A 12,518-nucleotide genomic window follows, 5' to 3' on the forward strand; every position below is an offset into this window, starting at 1 on the left:
TCAATAAGCAGCACAGGGCCGATGGTGGTGGGGAAAATAGTATTCAGACAAAAGTGGCCAGATTCTGTAAAAAGGAAATAATGGAGATAGCTCTGTGGTTATACCATACATTTAAAGCACTCATACACCACTTCAACTGTCATGAATGGCTTCCCCCAAAGAAACATGGGAACCACAGTTTGATAAGGATACTGACCTCACAGAGCTACAACCACTAGTACCTTTAGTAAACAAACTATACTTCTCAGGACCTCCAAGTGATATAAAACTATTTCATATGTATAGTGCGAATGAGACCTTTATCACTACATTAGTTAATCATTAGCATATAGTGGCTAAATTGAATCATTAGTTAGTCACTATCGTATGGTGGCTGTGTTCAGGGATTTCCCTGAATGTAAGATGTGGGAAACCCAGATTTGAGGCAGCCGCATGCATGCAACCCTCACTCCCAGTGTCCCTGGGTACAAATACAGTAGGGTGAAGGACTGAAGAGGGTTTTAATGCACATTCGACGTGCTTTTTAAAACCCTTCAGATCTTCATGCTAATGATGCAAAGCACTGAAGAACAGATGTTTGAGGCATCTTTTGCTTGTATGCCCCTGGATTCATCACCAGTCTTCCACGTCGCGAAATAAGTTGCGTTCAGTAAAGCTTACGCCCAGGTGTAGGACAATTGATACAGGACATGCATTTATGATTAGCATAGAGCTGATCTATATACACACAACAGATTATATAGTAAATCTGGGGAGAGAGCACTGCTTGTTGAAATTTTTCATTCATTTCATTGAGGCAGTCCTCAAAGTGTTGGTTAGGACCTTTAAAGCACTAAATGATCCAGGATAGTTTAAGGACTTCCTCCTTTCATAGGAACTCTGCTCTTCCTCTGGTCTTCAGCTGAATTTCTGTTTCCTGAACATTTGAGTTTAAGATGAGTTTGCCCAGACAGGGTTTTTATATGTCTGGGTTTTTATGTCACCTCTAGGTTTCAGAAGCATGTCTGCTCTCTTGTTCCTTGCCTTCCAACAGTCTGAAGAAATGCTTGTGTTCTGGAAGGCATTTTTGCAGGGGCTCCCAATGCTGCCCTGTTTTCTCTTTGCGCTTTTAGTTGATTTTATTGCTGACATTCTGCTGCTTGTTTTAATCATTACACCTGTTTTATTACTTGGTGTTATGTACAAGTTGCTGTGAAGGGATTCTGATAGATGCTGGCACTCCCCACTTGATGCAACATGTTGTCAGATAAGGAAGCTTCGGGAGATGAAAGGTTAGCATCTGAGAGCATTCTTGCTGGGTCCCAGCAGGAAGGAGGAGGAGGGATAATAGAGCTACCAAGGAGAAATACAGACAAAGGAAGCCAGAGTGTTTCAGAGACCAGGGGAGAGATTTATACATGGAGGAGAAAGTAAGGGAAAAGAGGTGAGCTGCAAAAGGAAATCTGGACTGCCTCAGCAGGGGCAAGAAGAGGAGAAAGAGTCTAGGGTTGTCATCCCTAGTGGTGAGCCAGAGAGAGAGGTGGAAAAGCAGGCAGGAGAGGACACAGTACCAAAAGAGCCAGGATAAGAACTGAGTAAGAGAAGGCAGGACAGAATACAGGGCATAAAAACCGAAGCATGGGAGTACTGTGACAATGGAGCTCTTTGAGTCAGTTGCCCACCAGAGGGTGCTCTGAGTACAAGAGACCACCGGGGGTTCTGAGCATTCCTGGAACCAGAAGTGGGACCAGAAGCAGAGCTGACAATTATTTATATCTTTGTTAACCATTTTCAGCGTAAGGCAAAACAGAAAGGCAGAATGTAAGCAACTTTTGAATTCTGCTCCTGCTTCCTAGTGTTCTGCGGGGATCAACTGAGGATGAAGGGGTTTTGTGGCTTTCTTCTCTCTTGTGGTACACTGGGTGTAGAGGGTTAAACTTTCTCACCCAACACACTGCAAGGGGTGAAGGTCAGGCCCTCCCGCCTCCTCAGCTGTTCTGTGCACATCATCAGAGGACTGGGAAGGGTGTGGCTGGGTGTCTGTGGCTTTGGCAAGGACTGAGGGACAGGCCAGAGGCCTAGGAATCAGCCAGATTAGGCCTATGGGAGTTCCCCATGCCTGGTTTTGGTAAACATTGTCTGTCTTTTTATTCAACAAATGAATTTTTTCTCATTATGTTTCAAAAACACAGGAAGATCTGGAAAATCAACAATTCAAGGGTCAGACTGGAACAGGAATGAATTTTGTGTACCGGTAATTCTCATGCAGGTAAGAGATGTATTAATTTATTCTTAAGCATGAAAACGACAGAATGGAATAATCCTGTGCCTTTAAAGTGTTAGTTGCACATCTTAGGTTAGAACTATGTGTTGCATTAAATGCGCTGCTGTCACAAGCGTGCATATAATTTTCTCCTCTGTAATATTTAGGGTGGCTTACTGGATACTTCTGGTGGCGAATGGAGAAATATAAAATGCCCTGTTCAGGTAAATTAGGAGGGAGATAGAAAGAAGTAAAAAAACCAGGAGTCTAAACAAACACACAGCAAACTGAGGGCTTCAGACTGTCACTATTTTATGAGAGGGATCTGGGCACATACTGGGAACTGTACGTTTGCACAGTTAAAAGTGGATTAAATCACTGCTGCCCTGGTACAGCAAATCCACTTTAAAGTGGCCTGGAAACACACTGAAAAGTGTAGAATGAACAAATGCTGAACAGGAAGCCATATAAACACTCTGCTAGTGAATCAGGATGAATACTCATTGTTGCATAACCTGGCCATAAATAAGTCTCAACAAATGCTCAATAAAGACCAGATATAATCTGACCTCTGTGTAAGTTTTGTGCAAGCAAATCAGGATGAATGCTCAATAAATAACAAGCTTATCTGGATAAGCCCTGCATAAAAAATCTGGGACACTAAGACAAGTGTGAACAAACCTGACTTTGTCCATTGCATTATAAAGTCCAGCTCTTCCCTCCACAAACTCTCCCTCCCTCATCTGAAAGGAACAGAATTGCCAAACATCTCATGCAACAATACTAACATGCCTCCGGTGCTATCATGTATATGCAACACCATAAGTGAAATCTTCTACCTAAGTTGGAAGTGGCCAAGTGATTGCCTATAGACTGATTGTTTCCCGCTTCCATTTTCTCTGACATTCTCTGCCCATTCTTTGCACCAAGTAGGATATGCAAAGTGCTGCTTCTTGCAAAACCTCCTGAACAGGAAGCAAGGATGCCACCCAACTGAAACATGGCATTCCTGCTATGCTTTTGGCCAACCCTGCACTGCAGTACTGGGTTACCCAAAAGGAGCACATATGAGTCAGTCTCTATTTCTCCTCTAGCTCACAGGGACCCCAACCAATCTGCAGATATCACCATAGGTTTTTTGTTGAATAAAAAAATGGTAGTGCTTCCCCCCCCCCCCGTACTCAAGGGTACGCAGTATCGGCACCTTTTTTTCTAGAAGAAAACCACTGGTTACAGTCAACAAAAAAGAAACACAACTGTAAACAGCAACTAAAGATGGGTGTTTGCAGGCTTTTTCAATGGTGTTTCAAATATACGCAATTTCACTTAAACGTGCAGTGTCTTGGAACGTAACCCACGGATAAATTAGGAGTTGTCTGTATACATCTTGGCAAAGTACCAGTTTCTATGCCACACCCTGCTCATCTATTGCAAGAAACATAATAGGCAGTTCTCAGGTTCAAGTTAAGGGACATTTACAATTTACTATGTATTGTGAATTCCAAAAAGATGGTCGTGCAAGCACTTGCTGCCTGCCTGTAGTGTTTGTGCATGCAATAAAGGTCTGCCATATTCCATTAAAAAATGCCTGGTATAATCTTTGCTTTTGAAGCTAGATGTCCTGTACCTGTGTCTTCCTTTATACAACTATTTCTTCCTGTTGTTGACCCAGCTTTGTAAAAGTATTTGCAACGCTTTGACACTGTTATATTCAGTTTCATGGTGTATTTTTTCACTTGCCATATAATATTAGAACAGTAACATTTATAGCACTGGAATAAATAGACTTTGCTAGTATCAGATGCCTTGCAGCAGATTTCCTACAATGTTCCATTAATCTGAGGACAGCTATTGTTTCTGTTCTCTAGTGTTGCAAACATTATCCTTTAATTATATAAGATTCTGGCACAGGTTTGGTTTTTGGGGTGGTTTTTTAAAAAGTGTTGTTTAAATTACCCTGCCAGATTTGACTTATAAATTTGAAGTTTTGCAAAGCAGAATTTGGCAAACATCCAGGCTGATAGTTATTTCAGGATTTTTGTTTGTCTGTCTTGTTAGGTTCAGTGAACTAATATACTATAAACATATAAGCATGTTTTAAATAGCTGGCAACGTAAGTGGCATTGTGACATCTCATGAGACCTGCCAATGTAAACTGTCAGGGAACTGCCATCGGAGAGTCAGGTGGTGGAAGGACTCAAGGAGGCTAGGAGAGCCTCGGATGCGGAGGAAGGAACCAGTAGGGAGAGAGGGAGAGTTCCTGCAGAAACACTATCCGAGGAAGGGCTCCAAGACGTTTCCAGTGAGAATAGCGGGGAGGGCTCAGGACCTCCGCTGGGGACGCCCACTCCGCGGAGGAAGCTGTCACGGAGAGAATCTAGAAGAAGAGTCTCTGTCAAAGAACTCTTATGTTGGAGTAGATTCCGGAAACGCCCACTGACGGATTCTTCCAGCGATTGAGGTAGCCACGCGTCCATGGCTCCTCAGACTGGGAAAGTTTAGGAACTGATGGTAAAGCTTGGAGGCTTTAAACGCTTACGCACAAGCAGCCCCCCTTTCCCATTACATAAACCAATTAGAAATATATGCAAGCTAACTGTTAGGATATAAATGTAATAATAAACTACCCGTCCTCCAAGGAGCTCAAGGTGGCACAAGTGAGTCTCCCCTTCCCCATTTTAGCCTCAGAACAACCCTGTAAAGAAGTAGGTTAGGCTGAAATATAGTGATTGGCCCAAGGTCTTTGGTCAGTTTTGTAAATGACTGGGGATTTAAACCCTGATAGCCCAGGTCCTAGTCCAACACACAAACCATATACAGTATACTACATCACTGGCATGATGTTAAAGATCTCAGTATTTGTTATGATAATTTTCCCATAAGCTTTGATGACATGTTTTCTGTAAACTAGCCATGATATGTGCTGCTTGTTTTGATCTTTCTTTTTATATTGTAGTGTTTTGCTGCTTTTATTGTACTGTGTTTTGCTGGGTTGGTGGGTATGTGATTCAGTTGTGAATTGCCTTGGAATTTAGAAAGTGATGGGTAGTCTATAAATATTTGCAGTAAAATAAAATGTGTGGTACAATCCTGCTTTGGATGTATCATTCAAACCATGGTTTGCTGATCTGGACATCAGGTAAAATGATGGCTTGACAAACTAGGAAGCGTTGTATAAAACCACGGAATGAGGAGTGTGTCATGTGGACACTATTACACAATATTGCATGTGTGAGCAGCAAGATGAGTCCACAAGAAACTGCTGTATGAATATATGGCTCCCTATGTCGGAATATGGGGGAGATATGGCAACCTATGAGGGGGTTATTTTGCACAAAAGCTCAACAACTTTGGGCAAATCTAAAAAAAATGCTCCCCCCCAAAAAGCATGCATATTATGGAAGCATGCATAGAACTTACAACACAGTACTATGCATGTTTACTCAGAAGTACGTTCCTCTCTGTTTATGAGACTTACTCCTAGGTACACATGTTTAGGATTGCAGCCTTAGTCCCTATGCTACACCAGCTCTTGTTGCCAGCTGTTTTTAAAAGGGCAAAAATCCATTTTCACAGCCAGAAAAACAGCTTAACAGTGGACTGAAACTACAAGAAGAAACTAGATCTTCCAACCCTTTCCATCTATTGTCCAGCTAACCTTAAAATACTTGTAAATGCTTTGGAAGGAACTGGTTGAACTGCTTTCCTTTTCTGGAATACTAAATCCATTGATATTTTAATCAACATTGTTGGCTAGTGGAATACTCTTCTGGAAATCTGAATTAACCCTCATAAGCATAGATGGACGCATCATATACTACAGTAAGCACCTCTGATTTGCTTTTAACTGTGGCCGGCCAAGGCTGTGTACCAGATATGTACACCACACATTTAAAGCACATTATTTCCCCTCAAAGATTCCAGGAACTGTAGTTTTTCACTCACAGAGCTACAATTCCCAGCATCCTTAACAAACTATAGTTCCCAGGATTCTTTAGGGGAAGTCACGAATGGCATTCAGTTACCTTTACTTGGAGTAAATCCTTTGAAATTAGTGGATCTAATTTAGTGGTGTTAATTGATTTCAGTGGGTCTACTCTGAGTAAAAAAAATAGTTGAAAACCTCCCTGTGTGTTTTAACTGTATGGTGTGTATGCAGCCTATGTCTCTGACTGACTCCGAAGCACTTGCTGTTTGGGTTCATGCCCTGCTTGCAGACTTTCCCTAGCTCTCTCTTTTTGAGCTCACTTAATCACTGAGGGATCACCATTACGCTTTGACATGTTGAATTTTTGGCTTTGCCCTGCTGGTTCCTGGATCCTTGTGTTTTCTTTTTGTTGATTTTCAGATTGTTTATTTTAATTCTGTTCTTTTTTTTTACATATTTTTGTTCAAAGGTCATTGAAGTTGCTTGATAACTCTCAGGTGGCTATCACCTGGAACTAGTGATCTGTTAATTTTTAATTTGTCAGTAATCTCCAGAGGATAACTTCGCTTTAATTTCCTGTGTAAGCTCTCAACTTGTGGATGGCAAATAATGCTGGTAGGTTTCTTGAGTTGTGAGAAGGGACTGGAAGGTCTTCCCAATGAGTCTAGTTTGCTGGATCCAAATTTGCAGCTCATTAACACAGGAAGAGGAATAGTTTGAAGATGAAAGTGAAATTTAAAAGAGTTTCTATATATATATATATATATGATAGCAGGGGTGTAGCTACCAACTGTTTTACTTAAACAAATAATTAGCAAATTGTTTATCACATTGGGCCTTACTGCTATATAATTTTTTAAAAGGTAATTACTATACTACGGAAGTTTTAATTAACAGAAAATCAACTACCAGGAAAATATATGCATTGAAAAATGTTGTCCCTGAATTAATCAAAACACTTTGTAATAAATGTTGCAAAAACTAAACAAACAGCTCCATCTTGATTCCCCAAACCTGCTCCTAGCAGAGCAGGCTGCAGAATGCCTTAAAACATATCTTTCAACATTTCTGCAATAAAAACAGGGACGTCCTAAGGAAAAGCGGGACATTCCAGGGTCAAATCAGAAATCGGTACGGCTTCTGTAAATCAGGGACATCCCTGGAAAATAGGGACACTTGGAGGGTCTGCCAGGGGTGCCAGCCACAAAATGGCTGCCCTGGGAGCATGGCATAACAGAAAATGGCTGCCATGTTTAAAAGAACAGAAAGAGACACCACCACAAAATGGCATGGGCATGCCTATTATATTCTCCTATCCTCTGTTTGGAAGGTAGGGTGGGTGTTGAATAAAATGTGACTGTGTTTAAGAGATCATTGTTCAACACAGGAAAAGCCAGGAATTGAAGAGGAAAAGCCGTCTCCTGTCCATTGCAGGTTTTTGAGGAGATATCTGCTGCGCACGATAGGAGGTACCAGTTGGTGTACTGGTGCCTAGTACTTCATTTCTTAATCACCCCAGACTCTCAGAGGGGTTTTGGGGGGAACCAGAGAACATTATTAGAAATTTAAATGGTGGCTTGACACTGAGTAAAGAGTGCTTGAAAGGGTCCATCATGGACCTGGTTGAAGCACTGCCAACTGCCTGAGGGCGTTAACAGCATCTTGGAGGAGGGATATTAAATTAGGGAAATAGTGCAAGGGGAAAGGATAAATGTGATTTTTATTCTTTGGTTTGTTTTGCGTATAGCAGTATAGTATAGTCTGAGCCGGATTTTTCTGTTGCTTAGAAGGTAGTTCATCAGCAGTACTTGAAAATTCATGGCATTCTCTTTGCACGACAAAGAAAAGAGGGAGCAGAGAAATCTGCTAGATGTGTTCCAAAATTATCTCTTTCCCAGTGTACTTTCATTAAATATAATTCTGTACTTCTTGACCCTGGCTGGCTTCTGAAATTATTCACTATGAAGGTCTGGTTCTTTTTGCCATGGAAAAGCACTGAAGTTTTTTGTATCCTGTGTTGAAAAGCCCCAGCTGTTATGGCTGGAAAATTAAATAAGCAAGAGCAAGACTATATTACATAATTATCCAGTAGTGCATACACTGACACTAAACTGTTGCATTGAAACCTTTATTGCCAAATAAAAATGTTAGTTAAGCAGAAGTTTATGAAAGTTTGCACCTTTAGATACTGTACTGAAATTCTATGGAGGTTGTTGTAAGATGATAAACTGCTGTATAGATAAGGAGAGGTGAGTAATGAATGTTTAAAAAATAAACTACAGAAAACTGGCAGTAGAAATGTGTATGGTGTTCTTTTTTTGCAAAAAATGCACATTACATGTATTCTATGGAAAATGAATAATTCCCCTTAATTTCTCTCTCTCTCTCTCTCTCTCTCTCTCTCTCTCTCTCTCTCTCTCTCTCTCTCTCTCTCTCTCTCTGTGTGTGTGTGTGTGTGTGTGTGTGAGAGAGAGAGAGAGAGAGAGAGAGAGAGAGAGAGAGAGAGAGAGAAATGAGTTCCAACAAGGAGACACCCAGGTCAGGAGAAAAGTTACAGGCAAGTTGCAACTTTTCTGCTCCTGTGTCATATATTAAATTGAACCAGTAATGACTCATCCAATCCTTGCTAATCCTCCCTACTGCAAGATAGGTGCATGTAGAAAATTAATGAATAATCTTTTAAATCTTTAAGGCATTTTTGTGTAAGATCAGTTATATAAAAACTCTTTTGGGTTAATATACCCTTGGTTATAATATATGACAAGTTTTAAAAAGTTCATATTGTACCAAAAGATTAAAATTAAAAATTGACTTTATTTTTTTAAAAGGCCACCCACCTTTCAGGGGGGTTTTTTGTATGAAAAACCAAAATCACTATCATTATGTGTTAAAGAAATCCATGATGGGAGATGCCAGATGGTTCTTCTTGATGATTGATTTAGTAAGCCTATAATCATCTATTTTTTCCCCATTTTGAAAGATCCTAAGAAGAGATTTCATACATACAACTGTCAGCTGGTAGGGGAAGGGCCCCTGAGTGGCCAAAACCAAGCATACAAAAAGATCAAAGGAAGGATGATTAATCACATGACTTTCCTGTTAATTTTTTTTTTTTAGTAAACATTCAAAAGTCTGGCACGGTTTCCATTGCTAGGAACAAGATGATCCTAAGAGTGTTCAGCAATAAACACCATTGCTACTGAACAATTATATGCTTTCAATTCAACTTTTAAGTACTCTTACAGCCATGTTCGACATATTGTTACAGCTCTGGGGTTACAGAGTTTGGGGGCACAAAGGCACTCATAAGTGCTAGAATTAATGAATGGTATAATTTAGATAATATCTGCAGTATTGAAGGGAAGATACCAGGGCCTCACTTGGGATGGAAGTTGTTAAGAAGGACAAAGGGTACTGGAAGCAAGCTATTAATTAGCACATCATGATTTGCATATTATGTTTGTGCTTCTAGCTGAAATCTTAAATGAGCTTGAAATCCCTTTCCAGTTCCTCTGCAACTTGTTTTCTTAATACCTTGTGAGGTCAAGTGGTTCTCTTCTGTCCATTTACCATTGGTCTGGTCCCAAACCTGGAATAAGAATTAGTACTGCCAACTGAACTTCCTCCTCTCGCTTTCTCTTAAGGCACTTTGCATATATTATGGGAGCCAAATGCCTGTCCAATTACCGGCTTCCTGACATGTGCATGTTAGTTGCTGTTTATTTTATTGCATTTATATCTTACCTTTCTTCCAAGGAACTCAAGGAAGCATAGAGTGGAAACTGTTGGCTCTTAAAATCAAAATGTTGGCAGAACACCTTTTAAAGTGATCCCAAATGAGAACGAAAAGGAACACAACTTTGGCAAGGGAAGGCAAGCAGATAATAAGGAATTCAAAAAAGGGCTCAGAGAACATATGGATGAAAACATTATGACCAACAATAACAATCCTTTAAATATATTACAGTGGTACCTCGGGTTACATACGCTTCAGGTTACAGACTCCGCTAACCCAGAAATAGTACCTCGGGTTAAGAACTTTGCTTCAGGATGAGAACAGAAATCGTGCTCCGGCGTTGCGGCAGCAGCAGGAGGCCCCATTGAAGTGGTGCTTCAGGTTAAGAACAGTTTCAGGTTAAGAACGGACCTCCGGAACGAATTAAGTACGTAACCCGAGGTACCACTGTATTAGTAGGAGCCCAGCAGGAGAGGCAGTTGGATGGCAGTATAATTAAAAGTGTGCTAAAGGAAGAAAATGAGATTGCAGAGAAATGAAATTATTTGCATTTGTTTTCATTGTGGAAAACAGGGCAGAAGCCTGTGCCTGAACTGATGTATCTGGAAGGAAATCTGAAAGACTTAGGCGAATAGTGGTGATGAGAGATGCCTTATAGATAACTTAAAACTAACAATTCACCAGTTCTAGATGGTATCTACCCAAAAGTTCTTAAATAACTCAGATGTAAAATTTTCAATCTTCTAACCAATATGAGATTGACATCTATACTTGAATATTAGAAAGTGGTCAGTGTAACACAAATCTTCAAAAGAGATCTGGGAGAGGGGTGAGGAAATCACAGGCTACTTAACATTAACAAGTGTTCTGGGGAAACTGGTTGGAACCATAATTAAATATATAAATTGCCAAGCATATAGAAGAACAAGTATTGCCAAAGAACAGTGGAATGTCAGAGGGTTTGCCTCCATGATAACAGGAGGACTAGATAGGCTAACCCAACAGGGTTCTTCTTAGGTTCTTGGGTTAGGGTAAGGCTGAGGGATGGTGACAGGCACAAGGTCACCAGCAAGCTTGATGGCTGAGTGTGAATTTGAACCTGGGTTTCTGCAGCCCTGGTGCGACATTGTAACTACTGCATGACTTGTGTGGCTTCTTGGAGGTTTGCCTTGATCCGTCATTGCCACTGGAGGTCCAGGTGGCTTTGGTGGCTAGAAACATCTTCTGCCAGCTACCGGTTGATCAGCTACAGCTGTTCCTGGGCAGTGATTGACGTGCTGGTAATCTGAATTGATTAATGAGACAGTTTGATTACTATGAATATTATGGCAAAGAGGGTCCAGGAGCCACAACTTGTGCAGAATGCAGCTACTCAGTTACTGAGTGGATTCAATTATCAAGACAGTCCTGAAAGTGCTGCATTGGCTGCCAGTGTTCCACTAGGTGTTTGCGATGGCTTATAAAGCTAGAAATAGCTTGCATCTATAGATACTTAGAGGGACATGGGTGGCGCTGTGGGTAAAACCTCAGCGCCTAGGACTTGCCGATCGCATGGTCGGCGGTTCGAATCCCCACGGTGGGGTGCGCTCCCGTCTTTCGGTCCCAGCGCCTGCCAGCCTAGCAGTTCGAAAGCACCCCCCGGGTGCAAGTAGATAAATAGGGACCGCTTACCAGCGGGAAGGTAAACGGCGTTCCGTGTGCTGCGCTGGCTTGCCAGATGCAGCTTGTCACGCTGGCCACGTGACCCGGAAGTGTCTGCGGACAGCGCTGGCTCCCAGCCTTTAGAGTGAGATGAGCGCACAACCCTAGAGTCTGTCAAGACTGGCCCGTACGGGCAGGGGTACCTTTACCTTTTTATAGATACTTAGAGACCTTCTTCCATACCAACCAGCCTCTTGAGTTAAGATAATGAGGAAGGCTTGTTAGTGGCTCCATATGGGAATGGCATCTGTTGTGCAGTAACCAGTGAAAGGGTCTTCTCTGCCATGGTACCCCAATTGTAGAATACCATCCTATTCCAACTGGTTTTACATCTACACTGTTAGGCTTCCCCCAGCAGCCTGAAACATAACTCTTAACCCAGGCACTCTGTATTTGGTTTTCTGTGGATTTGTTATTTGCTATCCTAGTTTCTATAATTTCTGCCCTGTGTGCATTTGTATTGTGGCAAAATATGCATACACACACGTGTGTGTGTTTCATTGTGTCCCATCCCAAAATATTTGGGAAGAAGGGTATGTTAGAAACACAAATGGATTGCTTGTAATTGGCCAGTAAGGGTCAATTTAAGAAATCTCTGATCAGTCTCTTTCCTTCAACGATTTGTCTTCAGATTTTTCCTAGAGAGTTGCTGGCATGGTTAAAATGACACGCAGTGTATTCTGAGTCGTCTTGAACCTTAACAGTTTCAGATGTTGAGCAAGTCATATGTGCTAGATACCCTCATGCCATCAAGCTGAAATGGAATGAGTGGACAATATAGCTTTCGTTATCAAAGTGCCAACAACCCTAAATCTGCATGCAGTTATAAAACAATTGTATGAGGATGGTGTGTGCAGTCCATAACTTGATATGATAGTGCTGAGCTCTTGCATTTCAGAAATGAAAGAACA

General features: G+C 41.3%; 1 long non-coding RNA gene across 1 annotated transcript; it reads right to left on the minus strand.

Moving 5' to 3' along the window:
* Positions 1 to 2,149: 2,149 nt before the first annotated feature.
* LOC309353880 lies at positions 2,150 to 6,890 on the minus strand. Its single transcript, XR_014162109.1, has 3 exons — positions 6,073 to 6,890; positions 4,870 to 4,937; positions 2,150 to 2,985 (listed from the first exon to the last, which is right to left on the minus strand). It is a non-coding gene; the product is annotated as an uncharacterized lncRNA (long non-coding RNA).
* Between the last annotated feature and the right edge of the window lie 5,628 nt (positions 6,891 to 12,518).

This window comes from Podarcis melisellensis (genome assembly GCF_964234715.1).
Source record: "Podarcis melisellensis genome assembly, chromosome: 12".
Taxonomy (NCBI): Eukaryota; Metazoa; Chordata; class Lepidosauria; order Squamata; family Lacertidae; genus Podarcis; species Podarcis melisellensis.